The sequence below is a fragment of the Pteropus vampyrus genome, unplaced genomic scaffold, assembly GCF_000151845.1.
Source record: "Pteropus vampyrus isolate Shadow unplaced genomic scaffold, Pvam_2.0 Scaffold70, whole genome shotgun sequence".
Lineage (NCBI taxonomy): Eukaryota > Metazoa > Chordata > Mammalia > Chiroptera > Pteropodidae > Pteropus > Pteropus vampyrus.
This window is the reverse complement of record NW_011888851.1, coordinates 3,053,990-3,072,375: the sequence shown is the minus strand read 5'-3', so window position 1 is coordinate 3,072,375 and position 18,386 is coordinate 3,053,990. Positions and strand designations below refer to the sequence as shown.

Sequence of the window (18,386 nt, the reverse complement as noted above, 5' to 3'; positions counted from 1 at the left end):
AGAGTGAAAAAATGGAGTTTTGATGTATGTGTACTGCAGTGAAACTACTCTCATGATCAAGTTAACGAGTACAGCCAACCCCCAAAAAATGTCTTTGTGGCTTTTCGTAATCTTCCCTCTCTTCTCCTCTGCCACCTTCTCCTTTCCTCAGGCAACCACTAATCTGCTTTCTGTCATTATAGACTCGTTTGAATTTTCTAGAATTTTATGTACGTGGAATTATACAGTATGTGCTCTTTTTTGGTCTTTCATTCAGCATAATTATTTGAAGTCCATCCATGCTGCATATATTAATAGTTCTATCCTTGTTATTGCTGATAAGGATTTCATCATATGGGTAAAGCACAGTTTATCTATTTACCAGTTGACAGCCATTTCAGGTTCCAGTAATGTGTCGTGTTTGTTCAGATATTTTTTGATTAGGTTGTGTTTGTCTTATTATTGAGTTGTATTTCCTTTATATACTCCAGATAAAAGTACTCCGGGAAGCATTTGTGTTTGTGCTGGGGGTGGGAGGAAGAATGGTGTTGAAAGATATACATAATGACTGAAACTGAAAAAGCAAGCAGCCGCACTGTAAGTTATTATTTGTAGAGATGGAATTAGGTACTAAAATGAAAGGCACCTGTTGCCTTTGAGTGGAAAATAGAGTAGCAGAACTAAAAGAACTGCTGATATTAGAAAGAAAAAAAATCCTTTTAGATCTGTTTCTTTAAACAAACTTTATGCATATATAAGTTTGTCAGACCTAAAAATGAACAGTTATGGGATAAGTTTATATGTGTGGATGACCCAAGTATGTTACCTGTCATTCAGTTCTTGTGTATGTGTGCAGTCTTGTGCAACTTAGATGCAGAATTCAGTATTGCTTTGAATAAAAATTTATTTTTACAAAAGTATTAGTAAGCAGTGTGGACTTGGCTGTAAACTTTTTTAACAGAGGCCACAAACAACTTAAGTCCTTGATTTCTTCCTCAAGTCTTCCTCTACTTTGCAAGTTCAATTTCCTTATTCCTTTATTATGTAGAACAGTTGTGCCATCTATTGATGCCCTGGGATGTTCCTCACCATCACTCCACACACATGCCAAGCAGCTCATAAAAACACATAAAGACATTATTTTCCAAATAATTATATAATAGTTCTCTCCTGACTAAGAATCTGGTAAGTATGTATTCTGGATAAGTATGTATTCTTCATAATGTTACAGTTTAATCCTATGAAACATTGACTTGAGAGACTCTTTAATAAGGAGTACACTTTTGTAGGTATATCTTTACAATTGACCATATTTAAAAATTCCACCTCCATCATTACTTTCTTGTCTTTCCTTTAAGGGATTTGATATTTGACTGAATTTCTTCCTCTTGCTTTCTTTGAAGGAAGTAGAATTTCAGAGGAAGACAGCAGTCATCTCTTAAAAGATGTTAAAATTCAGAAGGGGAAAAATGTTTTTTTGCCAAAGTACCATGAAACAGACCAGCTCTAAAATACTTGTTATTTTGACTAGGGAATTTATCTGCTTTTTACCTGCTAGATACTGTTCTAAGCAGCTTACAAATATTAACTTGTTTAAATGGGTGGGCTCTGTGGAGTTTTGGGGAGAGATATTCTCTGCTGAAAAAGACGAAGAAAGTTACTAACGATTTTAAAGAGAACTAAAATACAGTAACTTATGTAACTTTTTTACCAATTTAAAATGTAACAACACCAATTGTATAAAATTTGGAAAATATAGAACAACATAAAAATGAAACAAAATCACTCATAGTCCTATCTTTGAAAAATAGCCAGCTTTAACATTTTGGTTTATTTTTAATCTCAAAAAATTTGTATACCTGTAAACATGCTTGAGATAATATAGGTTTAATTGCGTGCCTTTAAAAAGCTTTATTATTATTGTGTCATTAAATTTTTTTATCAACATCATTTTAATAAATGTAGTTTTTCATCCCATGGCTATTCCCTTTATTGTTGGATGTTTGAGTTTTGAATTTTTCTCATGTTAAATAATCCTCTAATGAACATCTGTATTTGTAGATGTTTCTCTTTAGCGATTGTTTACTTTTTAATTACTGGGTTTAAAGGAGTTGGGTAGTTTGTTATCTTTTGATTAAAATTTTTGCCAGCTTCCTTTTTGTGAGTCTGGTTAGGTATTTGGGATTCTTTGTCTCTTCTTGCTTTATGTATATTTCATGCTACTCACTTCTCAGTCTTTTTTACTTTCTCATTTTCATAGCATTTTAAAAATTCATATTTCGTTGCTTATATGTTTGACACCTCCATGAGATAGTCAGTTCTACAGTGACTGTTAATCTTTCCATCACTTGCCCCTGGCACAATGCCTTATACCTGTGAGGTTCTTAATGACTCTTAAATGAGCATCTTGTTTCCAATATTGAGCTTGAATCCACTGGAATCCAGTAAAACACTTTTTTTTTTTTTTGGGTCTCTTTTTAGAAACTGTAATATGCTTGAGTTGTATTTATCACAAGGCATTGTTTCTTTTAACTTCAGCTGAATAATATGGCTGCTGAATGATAATATTGAAGATGAGAAATATTTTGTTATAACTGTGCTATTAATATAAATCATTCTGAAATAATTCCACCATCCTTGCTTTTAAAGGATAGGCTAGACTTTACTAAGTGGAATAGACTACTAAGAAGGCCATAGAAATGTGAGTTACTTTTATTTCAAAATGTTAGTGAATAGATAAGCAGCTTTTCTAAAATACTTCTTTACAGATTATCTACCTTTTTATAGAAGAGACAACTTTATAAAGATTTAACATCTAAACTTTTAAGTACAAATGTATATTAAGAGGTAATTCAAAAAAGTGGAGGTTCTTTATTGTATCTGAAATAAAACCCTAAAGTTTCAGAATGTGTCCCAGCAGACTCTATGACATTTTATCTAACTTTTATTAATTCCCAGACTTTGAATGGAAAACTTAAGATTTTGGATAAATACAGTCCTTCAAAAAATGTTTATGTGATCACTGTGCTAGGCAGTAACAACTGTGACCTGCCAAGAAAAGAGGCTGTTATTCGGAGCTTTAAGTTTGCCTTAGTCAGTGTGTCCAGCGTTCCTTCTTGGTTTCTTTTTTTGTTCTGTGATTCATCAGGTGCCATATGCTTCCAAGGAACCCATATAAGTGTGTGCACATGTCCCTTTCCTGGTCTTTGATCTCTTCCTATAATGAAAAGGGATATATTGTTTCTAGCTTTTCTTAAACATGGAAGGAAGGCATTTTGGAGTAAGCTGTCAAACTTCCAAATCTCAGTAGTTTTGCTACTAATGGTTTCCTATTCTTAGAACTCTTGATTGTGATATCTGTTCTGTCACTGTTACTTTTGAAGAATTTCTAAGTTGCCCTGATTTCTGCTTGTGTGTCCACATACAGAGAAGATAGAGAGCCATGCTGTGAGTTCTGAGTTGCATCGTGATCTTGGACTTGCCCCTACTATCTCCTTCTTGATGTATCCCTAGATTCAAATTGAATGTTTTCCCAGGCTGAGGCTGAATTGGTAAAAGTCTTTGTGCTGAAAGGAGGGAAATCTCCTTTGAGGAGGTTCTCTGGCCATGCCCCTACAATATATTGAATCCTAGGTATCCTCGTAAGACAGGTGCTACAGGAAGAAAAGGTTTTGGGGGGTCTAGGGAGATTATTTATAATTTAACTTAAAGCCACAAGTGTACACAGAGTTTGTAGTCATTATTAAAAGTCATTAGATTGTAGTGGTATTGAGGACTTTAAAATGACAGCTGTAGAAGTGGGACATATAGGAGAGGGAGAATAGCAAAGATTATGTAGTTGATTGAATTTAACTTTTTCGTTTAGTTGGTAGATATGCATCAGTACATATGTATTTGAATATCCAAAGCAAGTGTGTATTTTCCTCTCAAGTACTTCTTCCTAATTACTTAGAAAAGTTATATGTGTGAAAGGATACAATGTACCAAAGTAACTATCATGAAGTTCCTCTAATATTCAAGTCAATGAATATGGTTTTCTTGTCTTGGAATGCAACTTAGACTAATTGCCATCTGAAATACCTCTGAAATGGGAAGGGATGAAAGAAGAAAGACACCAGCAGAATGGGGAAAGGTGTGGGATAATTTCTCTCCTATTTTCTCTCCTAGCCTGAAGGCTATTATTTATCTAGCTTCCTGAACCATGTAAAACAATTAGAGAAACTGGAAATTGGCACAAAAAGCCCTTTTAGAAGCCAGGAGTCCATGCATCAAAACTCTCAGTGCCTCACTCGACTTTAGATGTTTACTTGCTGTGTTTACTAGTATTTTAAATACATTTCTATAAAATTTTGATAATTTTCCAGTATACCACAGATGAGAGCAAATTTGGAGAAACTGGAAGGGTTGTTTAGAGGCAACCTTTATAAGTATAATAAGTATTAGAAGACAGAATTGAAAATTAATATCTTGACAGTGAAAAACGTTTTTAAAATCAAACATAGAAATTTACAAAGCTTAATAGTCAAGGAAAATTTTGTTCAAAAACAGTAGCTCTGTATTGTTCTCCCCTTCCGGAGTATTCTTTTCTGGTCTAGTCATCGTGAATACTTCTTACGAAGCAGTCTCTCCGGAAAGTTAGATGCTTCTCACCTGGCACTTATTGAATACATGTGTGTTCAGTTAAGACTCTGGACCTCCTGTACTGCCCCATCTCTGTTGTCACAGTGATCACTTCGAGTCATACCAGGCATTCATGCCCAGCTTGCTCATTATTCTGTGACATACTTTGTGTATCATACCCCCCTTGCCTAAATTCATCACATTACAAAATATTGCTCTTCAAGACACTCTTAAGTCAGTTCTATGATGAGGCATTCCCCAGCTTTTCTAAGCAGGCTCATTTCCCTGTGCATATTGTAATCACTTTGTATTGTCATTGTTTCCCTTCATTCTGAAACATTCGTTAGAAAATAAATCGATTTGGTAATAGCTGTAGGGAGTAAAATGAAAATTAAATGTACATACAGAAATGCTTCTACTAACTGACAGATGCATCTAATAGGCATATTCCAGTTACATAGAAAAATCTGAGTTCAAGCCTTCATGAGTTTCAAGTCATCTAAATCATTTTGGCCAGTGATTAGGAATGACACCATTGTAACATGTTGCTTTTTATAACCTTTGTTCTATGATCTTAACCTCCTTAACACAATTGACCTATAACTTTGAAACTTAATGAAGTACATAGGTTTTTTTTGGTTTTTTTTGCATTTCCTATTGCTTAAGCTCAGTTTTGTTAATTGCCTTTTTACAAAAATTTTTGTCCTTAATTCAGTAGTAACTCTAAGTGCTAATGCATAAAAAGGAAATACTACCATTTCTTAGTTTGAAAATTCTCTAATTTCCTGAGAGGTGGCAAATTCTGTTCTCTTTAATCACTTTGCCTGGCATGTGACAGGCAATTTGTATATAAACTAGCTTTTGGTTTCAGTGTTACTTCTTAATTATAGACTTTTGAAGATCCCTTAGGAAAAAATTAGGGATTCAAATTCCTATCAACTCAACATGGAAAAAAGGATGGAATTTTTTTTTTTATTTATTTAATGGGCTAAAAATGCTGGAAAGTGGAAAGAATGATTCCTGAAACATATTTGAGCTAGGGAAATATGGCATTTCTAAAGTATTATTTATCATTTTATATTTATCTGTTTACAAGTCCATCCCTCTAGAAAGACAGAGTTCTTTAAGGTCGAGGTCTAGATTTGTGGTAGTTTATATCCCCAGGAAATAAGTACCTGGCATATTATAGGTCTTAAAAAGTAAATAATAATTCTAAATGATTACTTGCCGGTTTAATTATGTTTGGATTTTTTAAATTGTCCAAGCTAATTTTGTGGTATGTTGTTAGAAGACTTTTGTGTAAAATATTTAAGATAAAATTTTTATCTTTACAGAGATAAGCTTCAGCTTATGGAAAAAATCTTATAACCTGATTCTCCTGAATAAATAAGTGCTTTCAACATGGAGAAGAGTTTGAGTATTATACTAGAAACAGTCACAGACTTCTGATCATTGTGTTAGTTAAAATGGATTTGGCTTAGTGGCTTTTTAATATTTGAAGTCATAAGGATAAAGAATCTGATTTTCTTTAATAGAAGAGGACTGATTGTGTCAGAAGTGTGTTCAATGTGACAGTTGGTATCATTTATTCTACATAGTTCTCCAAAGATGAAGGCAGCTTTCCCTGTAGATAGAGAAATGAGTCAGTTCACCTGCCCAAATGCTGAGTGGTGGAGAAAGTGTGGACCCAACTCTCTAACTCCTAGTATACTGCTCTTTCTGCTATAGTACACTGTTGAGTCTCTGACATGTTTCTGGAAGTTTAAAGTAATGTCATGAGCTAGATTTCTTTTCTTTTTTTTTTCTCTTGGAATTAAGATGTTCTTGGGTGATTCTTAAAGTGCTTGCCTATTCATCTAAGGCTTGATGGAAAATGTACAAGAGGCTAGGGGTTTGGTTATTTTTATTGACTCTAAATATTGACTGTGAAAAGCCAAATTTAAATCTAGTTCAGTTTAGGTTGTGAGCAGATTGTGTCACACATTTAAAATGACAAACAATGAAGACGATATTGTCCTGATCTTAAAGGGAGAACGTATGCTACTAGAGATTTTAGGGGAAAATAGTAGTTGTTGATGAAATGCAATATTTCTGATGATATCTGGGAAAAAGAGTTAAGGTCTATAGTAGAAAACATAACAAACAAGATCTAAGAAAGCACTTGTCAAAACTAGTAAGTGGTAAATAATAAATGGTAAAACCCATGTTTATTAATTGTAAACATGCATAATTCTGTTGAATTCATCTCACAAGATCGAACAACTCATTTGGGCTTAGGATGTTGACATTCTGAATTGACTGAGAAGATTCTGTGTTACAAAAGATTGCCTTTCATAGACACTTGCCTGTGATAAACAACAGTTTCTATATCACTTTTTTACCAGTGTCCCTATAACATATAGTGTGTGAGCCATCTGCTTATTGAAACTTATTTACAGCATTACTCTTGATAATATATTTTCAAAAAAGTAAAGATTTGCTGTCATTGAGGATATTTTCTTTAAAAAGCTCAAAAAGGAAATTTCAAAATAGGAGTGCTTAAGATGTTTTTAGCAGTGTCAGCCTTATTAGAATAGCAAATATTAGTAATAGTAAATAGCAAAAATAAGTGTTTTGGGTGCAAAAATAAATACTTTTAGGATGTATATGTTCTGATATATATTCTGAAATATCAGTTATTACTTACTAGTATAGTGCATAGTAAGCAGCATCAAGGACAGACTCTGGATTTATTAGATGCTCAGTAAATGCTTACTAGAAATAATCGATGTGTCCTGAAAGTTCATAACTGGGATTTCAATGCATTTTATGCTTAAACTATAGAAAGTCAAGCAGTCAATATGATTTTATTTCTATAAGTGAATTCCAGGTTTGTGATAGGATTAGTATGAAGTCAGTATAGACCATCAAAACATCTGTATTTATATTATTCTACAATGACACTTAATATTTAGAAAACAACTGTTAAATTTCTTTATACATAACATTGTGTGTACTGTGTGTGTATGGGGAAGGGTAGGTGATGAAGAAGAGGATACAAAAGAAGTATCTCCCTAACTGGTTTATTATATGTTAGGTAAGATAGATGAATGTAAGTACTAATTAAAGCAAATTAAAAATAGATGAGGATTAAGAAACCCTATTGAGGATAGGCCATTCAGAATAAGGCAGCCTCCAAGTTATAAATTGGGAATTTGATGTTTTTAGTTCTATCTTTTGTAGGTTATTCTGTTAGCCTGGGTCCAGGAAGGGAGGCCAAATGGAGGGGCTGTTTTACAACTCATTTCCAATGTTTCATAAGTGAGATTGGTTGGGAGACCAGAGTGAGGTGAAGCTTAGCTATTGGAAGACCCAATTTTTCCTTCCAAATCAAAGAAAAATTATATGTAGTGTTTAAACTACTTCTTAAAATTTTATTTCTTTGGAAACTGGCAATGTCTAATAATAGGAAATCAGGACCAGAGTTGTCAGATTTAGCAAATAAAAGTACAGGACACCCAGTTAAATTGAATTTCAGATAAACAAATAAATTTTTAGTGTATGTGTGTCCCAAATAGTGGATGTGACATACTTAATAAAAAAAATTTTGTAAATTGTCTGAAATTTATTTAACTAGATGTCCTATATTTTATTTAGCAGCCCCCTTAGGACCTGACAGGCAGTAACAGGGTCAGTCTTTAAATTGGAAAACAAGAAGTTGAAATGCAGACTGTACATAGGTTTTAAAAAGGATGCCAATGTTAAAAACAAAGTTAAAGAGCATCTGTTTATTGCTGACCATAATCGACAGGTTTTTAGGTTTGAGATGGAAACAACTGAAGTCAATACAGTGAACCAAGTTTCTGAAACATGAAAGTGAACTTGATACTGAAATCTAAATTGTGACTCAGCTTGAGGCTTCTTCGCCTGTTTTCTGGTTGCGGAAAACTGTAAACAGAAGATACGAGTAGCCCCAAATCCATGGATGGGAACATTAATGTTTTTGTACTTGGACTGGAATAAGTAATGAGAGGCAATATTTTGAGGGTAGACAAAGAATTTTAGAGCTAGAAAAGATCTTAGAGAACCTGGTCCAACCCTCTCTTTTATAGATGAGAAAACTGAGACCTGGCGACACTGCAACTTGCCCTAAATCATACAGTGAGAATGAAAACCCAGATCTGACTCTCAACTTCGAGCTTGTTCCAATGTTCAGCGTTTAGTTTTCCTAAACTTTGACAGAAATACTATTTATTCAACAAAATATTTGAGTGCCTGCTCAACGTTGTGTGCCAAGTATAGTTTTAGGTACTGTGCTGGGTGCTGGGGATAAGATTGGTTAGAGCAGGTAGTCTCTGTCCTGTATAAATGGAAGTTTATCATCTTTCCATTTGTTTATTGTAAACAGTTGGTACTAAATGAGCAAGATTTTTAGAATAAAATGATTTTATTAATGTGTATAGTCCAGAACTAGAACTCTGACTCTTCGTCTCTGTAGCTCACTCTCTTGTTCTGCCATTTGTAAAAGTTGTACAACAATTCATATGGTTCTCCAGATACTTTATAACCTAAAACTTTTGTGCAACTGATAGGCTTTAATTGTTCTTTTATATATAGCTCACTCGGCTCTCCTCAGTAATGGAGAAGTAACACCAGTGAGACTTCAGTGGTCGTATGGAAGAAAATGCTGTAAGTTCATCCCCTGTTACAGTGAACAGACAAAAATCTGACCTTGGCTGGGTTAGATGCCTGCCAAGGACCTTGATCTGGAATGATGTCTAATTTATAAGAAGGTGGGTGCCTTTGGGTGCTTATATAACAACTCTCAATTGATCAGCCTTATAGTCCTGGTTTTCTTCTCCTCACTTGGGGGAGAGTATTCTTATATGTTCTCAGGCTTTCTGACTTAGTATTCTGCATATGACTAAATTGATAGGAGTTTTACCTCCTTATTTTGAGATCTTTCAGTGTTTTTGAAATAGATCTGTGAAGCACATTTGGTTTGATTTAAATATTGAAAAAGCAAATATTGAACTACTGAACTATAGCAACTAAAATTAAAGCGTGAATACCATTTATTTCCATCCCTTGTTGATCTTTTCCCCAATATATTAGTATTTTTCTGTTTTAGCAAATAGAGTGTATAGGGAAAAACTTACTGTTTCTTTTATTCAGGTGCCCAAGTTTTATAGTTTTTACCATCAGTTCTTCATTAGGTAATATAAGAGGAAAAATGAGCTAGTTTTATACCTTTTCAGTAATGTTTGGAATGTGTTTTTAAAACTGATTGCATTTATAAACTCATCTGCCTCTTTAAATTGAAGCCCAAATTTTCTAATTAAATATTCAGGTTCCATTCTAATGTATTAGTTTTATGTCATTTAAAAAAGAATTTTGTGTGGTAGTAACTGTATAAGAAAATTATGTCGTCAATGTTATTTAAATAAAAAAAGGGACTAGATGATTAACTTGGCAACTTTTTGACCTTACTGTCTAATAAGTTGGAAGAGGCTAATTATTTGTATTTCTAGAAGACATAAGTAACCCCATAAGAGTATTATGTTAAATTAATAATGGATATATGGTAGAAACAGGATCATATTTTTATTTGAATTAATACCTAGTTGTTGTCTCTTGGTATATATCTGGCCACCGCAGTGGCACTTACTGTGAGTTTAGCTAATGTAAATTTGCCACGCGAATCTGTGCGTGCATACACACACATATCACACACATAAAATGTGAAACCCTTCCCAATCATGTAGTTTCATGTTGAGATTGAACACAACTAGGCTCTGCACCGATGTGGGCATAGTGAAGCATATGGGAATAGCCTGTGTCTGGAGAGTGCGCTTAGGCTGGTTAGGTTGTTTAGGAGTATGATTAGGTCAGCTGATATTCATTAATTAACATGGTAGTATTTCTTAAGAGTGTACTCAGTGTAGCACCATTTCTGCTCACATTTCCTTTTACCTTTTGGGGGAAAGGTTTAATGGTATGCTTCATTACATTAGATAAAAGGGGAGATACAGTTATGATTTTAAAATCTTTAGCTACGAACTAAAAGGTGAGTGTGCTCAAAAGCATATTAATTACCTGGCATTTTAGTAGGGGAGAATCGTGGACAAATGTTTCAGAAATGGGTCTAGTCTTTGCATGAGATAAAAAGTAGACTAACATCAAATTTAGGATGGATTGTAGATATTGAAGCAGCACCATTTTGTACTTAGAGATAGATTTCTAACAGGTTAATCTGGATATGTTTCTGGTTTATGTTCTCAGGGGAATGGGGTATATGATAATACTGCCTTTATCATCAAAAAAAAAAGGGGGGTAAAAGATTGACTCGAAGAAGTTTTGCAGTTGCTTAAGGGAATTTCAGAGAATTTCTTTTTAATAGTGGCCAGTATTTTTAGTTCACATGTAGAGAGAAAAAGCATTAAAATTAAATACTGCTCAAGGTAAAAGAGAATGTATTAGTCTGCTGGGGCCGCCATAACAAAATGCCATCGGTTAGATGGCTTAAACAAGAGAAACTAATTTTCTTAGAGTTTTGGATGATGGAAGTCGGTCAGGTGTGTGCAGGAGTCAGGATTGGTTTTCTCCTGAGGCCTGTCCCCTTGGCTTGTAGATGGCTGCCTTGCTATATCCTTACATGTCTTTTTCTCTGTGCACATCCCTGATGTCTTTTCCTCTTATAAGGACACCAGTCTATTGGATTGGGGCTCCACCTTTTATGACCTCTTTAACCCTAATTACCTCCAAAAACTCCTATCTCCAAAAATAGTCACACTGGAGGTTAGGGCTTCAACATAATGGATGTTGAGCCACAATTCAGTCCATAACTGAGAAAGCAAAGAAATTCACTCTAAAGTGAAATTTTAGCCTAATGGGACATGGTTTTCCAACTTTAGCATGCATCAGAATCACTAGGAAGGCTTGTTGAAACATTGCTGGGTCCTACCTGCAGAGGTTCTGATTTAATAAGTCAGGAATGGATCTGAGAATTTACATTTCTAACAACTTCTAAGGTATGCTGATGCTAAGTCTGGGGACCATACTTTGAGAATCACTCATGTCATATTTCCTGTTTGGATTGAAGGAAGTTGCTAAAGAATGCCCCCGAAATAGGGGAAATTCTCTCCTGGGGATGGGAGTGATGACACGGACCAAAATGGATAATAGATGTAGTGGGAATGTTGAAAAAATATTGGTTTTGCTTATCGACCATTGTGTTTACTCTCAGTTGAGTGAGTTAAAGAGATATTTTAATTGGAGGTAGAAAGCAAGCATTTCCGTAGTCCATAATAGGAGGAAAATTGCCTCTAGACTTTGTTATTAAGGAATTTAATTCCAAGAATATTTATCATATCTTTCAAATCTTTGCAGAATGTCCCTCACCCTCTTGGTGAGGTATTTCCTGACCATCATGTTAAATTGCACCTGTGACTTTGAAGACTTTATCCCAAGAAAAGCGGGCAAAGGCAGAGGCTACAGTGAAACATATAAATTAGGTAGAATGGTACCTGAAGCTCAGAATTTAATGTTTACTTAGTTTAAATGGACTTTTGGCTTAAAATGTAGGCAGTGAGTAAAACTGGGTTGTGGTCCAGAAGTTCATTTTTTTTTTATTCAGAACTTGAAACAGATATTCTCGTAGAAATAGGTATAAACAGTTGGTCAACAAAATCCAAAAATGAAGCTAAGTTGCTAGGACTACTAGCCTGAGGTCTGGTAGTCCCCATTTCATTAATATGAGGTAGCAGGCAAGAGGGAGAGAGAAGGAGGGAAGCCAGGTTCTGTTCCCCTATTCCATCTCAAATTGACCAACAGAGAAAATTAAGTACAAAGCGAGCATTCTGGTGCTTTAGAATAACCAACATTTTTTTTTTTTAAAGTGCTCATCATCTCTTGGTGTGATTCATTATAGCTGGGTATTGAAACAGTCTTAATTCATTTTATAGTCATGTGTGAATGACCAATCCCTCCTTAGAGATTCTTATATTTTAAAAAGTGTATAGACATGTATGTTATCAATATATGTGTGTATATGTTTCATATATATAAGTATGTATATGAAATTACAAATTCATACTGATAGCTTTCATTCCAGTCCAGCCCACAGGATTCTTCTTTGCTTTCCCCTATTCCATTTTTTTTTGTCTCTCTTCTTTCATAGTGAGAACTGTAGCTTCCAACTTTAACACTTTTATTTCTTTGCTTAGCCATACAGTACACATAATATAGTTTGAGAACATCTACATCCATGCCACTATGACAGACAAAGGTACTCAGAGAAGCTTAAGATTTGTTTACACACTTTTTTCTCCCCAGACTAAGTCTATATAGTAAAAATAATACCGTGTCTAAAAATTACTTGCATTGGGTTCTCCCCAAGCCTCTTTTGGAGGGGCCATTTTATTCATTTGAAATATAGTCGAGTTCATTTGCTTATGTTGCATTGTTTTAGCCCCTTTCCCCCAACACTTTTTGTTTTAATTTTATATTTTGAATATGTAGAACACTAATATTCTTCCAAAAGTCAAAACTACACATAAAAAATGTATAATTAAAATTGTCAGTTATTTTTGTTCAACCCTCCCACCTCTGCTCATTTTGTTAATAACCAATTTTTTGTTTTCTGGTTTATTATTTCTTTAACATTAGGGAAAGTAGCCCTTTTTTCTGTAATGTTTCTAAAGTTTTTCCATATTTGTTTTTTATGTCTTGACTTTGCCACATTGTATTTTGCCATGTAGAAGTTTAGTTTTGTGGTCAAATTTATTAATCTTATCTAATGCCTCCGAATTTTAAGTCATAGTAAGAAAATTTTTCCTTACATTCCAATTACACGGCATTCACCTATGTTTTCCTCTAATTATTTTGTTTATTACTTTGATCCGTTTGGAATTTATTCTTATGTGGTCTTAGATCTTATTGATCTAATTTTAATCTGTGTCTAAGTAACTGTTCAGTTGTTCCAATACAATTTGTGAAAAAGCTCATCTTTGCTTCCCCCCCACCCAAGTAATTTGAATTACCACCATTATCATATACTACTTTAAATATGTAATGGGGTCTATTTTTGGACTTTCTATTCTAGTCCATTGGTATTTTCATGTATCAGTACCTCAGTGTTTTTATTCATAGAGGCTCTCCTAGTATGTTTTAAGATTGGTAGGGCTAATCTCTGCATCATAGCTGTTCCTTTGCTGTGGTTTCCAGGCTATTTTTGTGCGTTTAGTTTATCATATAAACTTAAGTATTAACTTGTCCAGTTCCAGAAAAAGGAGCTTGTTGTTTTAGATTACATTACATTTACAAAGTGACTCAGGGGAAACTAACATCTTGATGATGTCAAGATATCCTATTCATGAACAAAGAATGTTCCATTTGTTCAAGTCTGTATTATTGTCTTTCAGGACTGTTTTACAGGATTTTCTTATATAGATTTCGAACATTTCCTGTTAAGTTTATTTCTAAGTATTTTTAATGTTTTGGGATTGATGGGGAGTTTTCTATTACATAATCTACTCAGTTATTTGTGTATATAAAAGCCATTGATTTTTTTAAAATTATTTATTGGAGTGACATTAGTTAATAAAATTATATAGATTTCAAGAGTGCAATTCAATAATACGTCATGTATATTGCATTGTGTGTTCACCACCGGAAGTTAAATTACCTCCGTCACCATATATTTGATGCCCTTTATACTTATCTGTCTTCCCCTCTTCTGTGCACCTTATTGATCCAGATCTTTTATTTCAGTCTTTGATTCATTATGGGTTAATTTTGGTATTGGGTGACAGATATAGTCTAGTTTCATTTTTTTGCACGTGACATTCCAATTTTCCCAGCACTGTTTATTGAAGAGGCTTTGCTTTCTCCATTGTATGTTTTTAAAGGATATTGATCTTTGCATGTTAATTTTAAGTCTTATGAGTTGTTTCATTGCTGAGTTAGTTTTCATTGATTCTCTTAGTTCTGGAGTCTAGGCTTTTTGAGATATATTACCATGTCATCTTATAGAGATTAATCATGTTAAGCATCCATATATTCCTTTGTTCTAATTATTGTCTAATATTGGAATATCCTTACATCCCTGGTATAAATATCACTTTATTATGGTGTATTTCTGTTTGTATAAATTCTGAATAATACCAGAATTAAGTTTCATAGGCAGTATCGGTCTGAGTTTAATCTATATTAGGTTTAGATATTGATGTTATACTTGCTCATAAGAAACTTGAAAGTTTTATTTTCTATTTTCTGAAACAATTTATGTAGCATTGGGACTCTGGTCTTCAAAAGTTTTGTATAATTCTGTCTATAGCCTTGCCACTCTGAACAAACCCAATCCTGTCTGATCTTGGAAGCTAAGCAGGGTCGGGCCTGGTTAGTACTTGGATAGGAGACCACCTAGGAAGACCAGGTGCTGTAGGTGTGAAAAATAAAAAATAAGAGATTGTAAGCTGACAAGGTCCTTGCAGTCTGTGAGGTCAACCAAGGGTTGCCTCACCTAAAAAAAAAAAAAAAAAATTGTTTTGTATAATTCCTTCACGAAACTCTGCGGACCTGGTGCTCTTCGGTGGAGGTTTTTCTATAGTAACATTTTCTGTTTCTTCATCTCTGCTATGGTCAGTTTTGGTAAGTTGTATTTTCTTAAGTAATTACCCGTTTCATCTGAGTTTTAAGATTTATTTACATAGAGGTCGTCAATCTTTTTTTTAACTTCTTGTGCATAAATAGTTATTTTCTCTTTTGTCATTTTACTTAGTATATTTGTGCATTCTATATTGTCAGCATTATAACCTGTACATTCTCTTTTTTTAAAACAATGTTCCCACCTTTTCTTAGTTCTACAGTTAAATATACTGACTACTCACCATTAGTCCTTCTGCTAACGCTTCCCAGTTATCTCTTTGTTGGATGAAGTTCATCTTCTAGTAAATTTTCAGCAGCAGCATGTGTATTTAGTATTCCTGAGTATTCCTTATACATTCAGAATGGTTTTTTTCTTTCTGTAGACTTAATATTTGAAGGACAGCTTTGCTACCATATTCTTAAATTTCTTGAAAATGCTGCTTCACTGTTGTCTTTTTAAAAAATATATATTGCTTTTAAAGTCTAATTTTATTACTTTTTAAGGTAACTTGACGTCATTTTTTGCTTTGAGGATTTTCCCCTTTGTCTTCAAACCTCTAGTATTTTTACTAAGACATGTCTTGAAGTAGATTGCTTTGGGTTAAATTTTCCAAGTATACAGTGGACCAAATATACTGGTTTAGATTTTCTCTCATTTCTGGAAAGATTTCTTGAATTATAATTTTAAATACTAATTTTGTTTTCTGTTTTTAAAGGACTCCAGTTACATGGCGATGGATCTCTTGCATGTGTTACATTTCAGACACTTTCTTCTGACCCATTTTACTCCATTCTTTGTCTCATTTTCATTCTCTTATTTTTCTGCCTTACTTCAATGTCTCTTTTGTTAGATTTCATTCAAGTTCATTTTCTCTTGAGCATTTTGTAATTTATTCTTAATTTCAAACATGGTTTTATCTTTTTTCTCTCATTCCTCTGAGATTGATCAGTTCTTACTGCCTTTCTGACTATATTCATTTCTGTTTTTAGTTTTCGAATTTTTGATTCTAGGTGATATTTTTGATATCTCCAAATGCCTTCTTGATTTAATTCAATTTGACGTATTGCTTTACAGTTTCCTAATGTTTCATTGCTTTTGGTTTGTGTTATTGTTTTGTGGAGAGAATGTTTATCATCTCGAATGTTGCGATTTGCATTTTTCTTTTCCTCTGGTAGCTTTGTATGGAATTAGTTTGATTTTTTTTTCCTTCTTCCTAGGCATATTATGGACAAGGTTATTAGTTGATAAATGCCTCCTGTCAAAATAACAGAGTACATTTTTTTTAATGGATGATGTCAGTAGTGGAGAAATTAGGCAGGAATTTGTTTTTTTCTCTTTGGTTTCTGCAGGATTCTTAATTTTTCCTTCCCCCCTCCCCTTTACTGCCTTATCTCCAAGGGGCACCTCTCTTGCTGGAAGCACTACTCCTCCTCTGAGCCTGCATTTTCCATGCTCTTCCCTTTTAATCTCATCTGTGTAGCTGATGTTGTGGACTACCAAATTCCACTGTTTAGTATTTGGCACCTGATGTTGGACTTTCTTTTTCCAAGTGATTTTGTACTTCGTGCATGTCCTCTGGTTCCGTCTTCTCTTTTCTTAGTCTCTTAAGCTTCCCCTCTCATGTGCTGTTGTACCTACAGGCTTGCAGAGGCAGTGGGAGCTCTTTTGGTGTTTATTTCTCTACTTATAGGTAATTTGAAGTTTGTGGTATTCTGTCTCATAGTAATACTAGAGGTCATATGTGGTTTTATTTTCACTCTTTGTGGTTTTATATTTTGGGGAGGGATTGAGATTAGGCTACTATCATTATTCTCTGACTGAAGTTTCAGGGGAGTTTTTTTTCAAATTGAGATTCTTAGATCCTCGTCCTGGAGACTCCGTTATTATGGAGTGAGGCCTAGGACTCTGTATTTAATTTTTAAAGCTCTTCAGATGATTTGAATAAAGAACTAGTTTGGGGAACTGCTTGCCTCAGACTGGAGACCAGCAAACTTTTTCTGTAAGAAGTCAGATATAAAATATTTTAGGCTTTCCTGAGCACATACAGTCTTTTTTACATATTCTTATTTATTTATTTTAGAAAACAGTCTGGGCAGTTTTGGCTAACTCTTGTCACAGATCATCCTCAAATGCCTTTTTCTGAACTTGGCTTGAAAGTTAGTGTAATGTTTACCTTTTCCTGAGAGAGTGAAACAAGGAATGTTTTTAAAGCCTTAAGCAACTTTGGATCTACTTAGGAGTCTAAGCAAAGGTATGAGTTAAGGTAGAAGTCAAGAAAATATGTAAGTAACAATGAAAATTGTAAATATAGGTGTTACTGGTTAGCTGCTTCAACAAAAGAACTTTATAGATTCCTGTAAAATACCTGATTTCATAAAATACTGCACTTTTATGGGTGCCTAGCTTACTGACTACCACAATGTCTGTAAATATGTGAATGAGGAGTTCTTGGAGAATAAATTGCAAATACCTCTTCAGAGTTATTTGCTTAACTTTCAAGAATTTATACTTAATTTATTTTGACTTTTTGCACAGCTGATTGTGAGCTTTTCTGGCTGTATACAGGTTTCTTTGCTTCTTAAAGCTAGTAAGACAAATGCAAAATAGCTTCTTATTTCCCGTGGCCAGAGGGCATGTTCTTAGTCTTAAAGCTGTTATGTTGTTGAAATGTATTGGAGAAGGTGTGGGAAATCTTACTGTATTTAGATCATCATCCTTGCCCCTCTGATTCTCCAGCAGTAGTATTAAACAGGACTCACCTAAAGAGCAAAGAAATCGTTTCGGAAAGGTAAATGACATGCGTAACAGTATAAAGGTGAGAGAGAAGCTTAATTAGCAGGCTCGTTAGTCATTGAGCCATCTCTGAATATTGCTTGCTGACTAATTCTTCTTTTCTCTACTCACTGGAAGAAAACATGAAACGGAGGTCAAATGGCCATTTACAAAAAAAATGGCCTTTAAAAACTTTTAGTGTCACATAATTTAATTCTTCTGTATTGATTTCATTGTGGAATCACTATGGCTTGGAGCATAGCTTTTTTTTTTTTTTTTTAAGGGGCATTTTTTTACTCACTTTCAGTTTCAGTCACAAGTCATATTTATTTTCATTACGTATAGATGTAGTCAGTGTTTAAACGTCTTTCATATAGACTTGCTTTGT

General features: G+C 34.0%; 1 protein-coding gene and 1 pseudogene across 3 annotated transcripts in view; both read left to right on the top strand.

Moving 5' to 3' along the window:
- ATP2B1 (ATPase plasma membrane Ca2+ transporting 1) overlaps positions 1–18,386 on the top strand; it is a 115,966-nt gene that overhangs the window by 10,487 nt on the left and 87,093 nt on the right. The gene's annotated exons all lie outside the window — the stretch shown is intronic.
- LOC111740939 lies at positions 14,907–15,025 on the top strand (annotated as a pseudogene).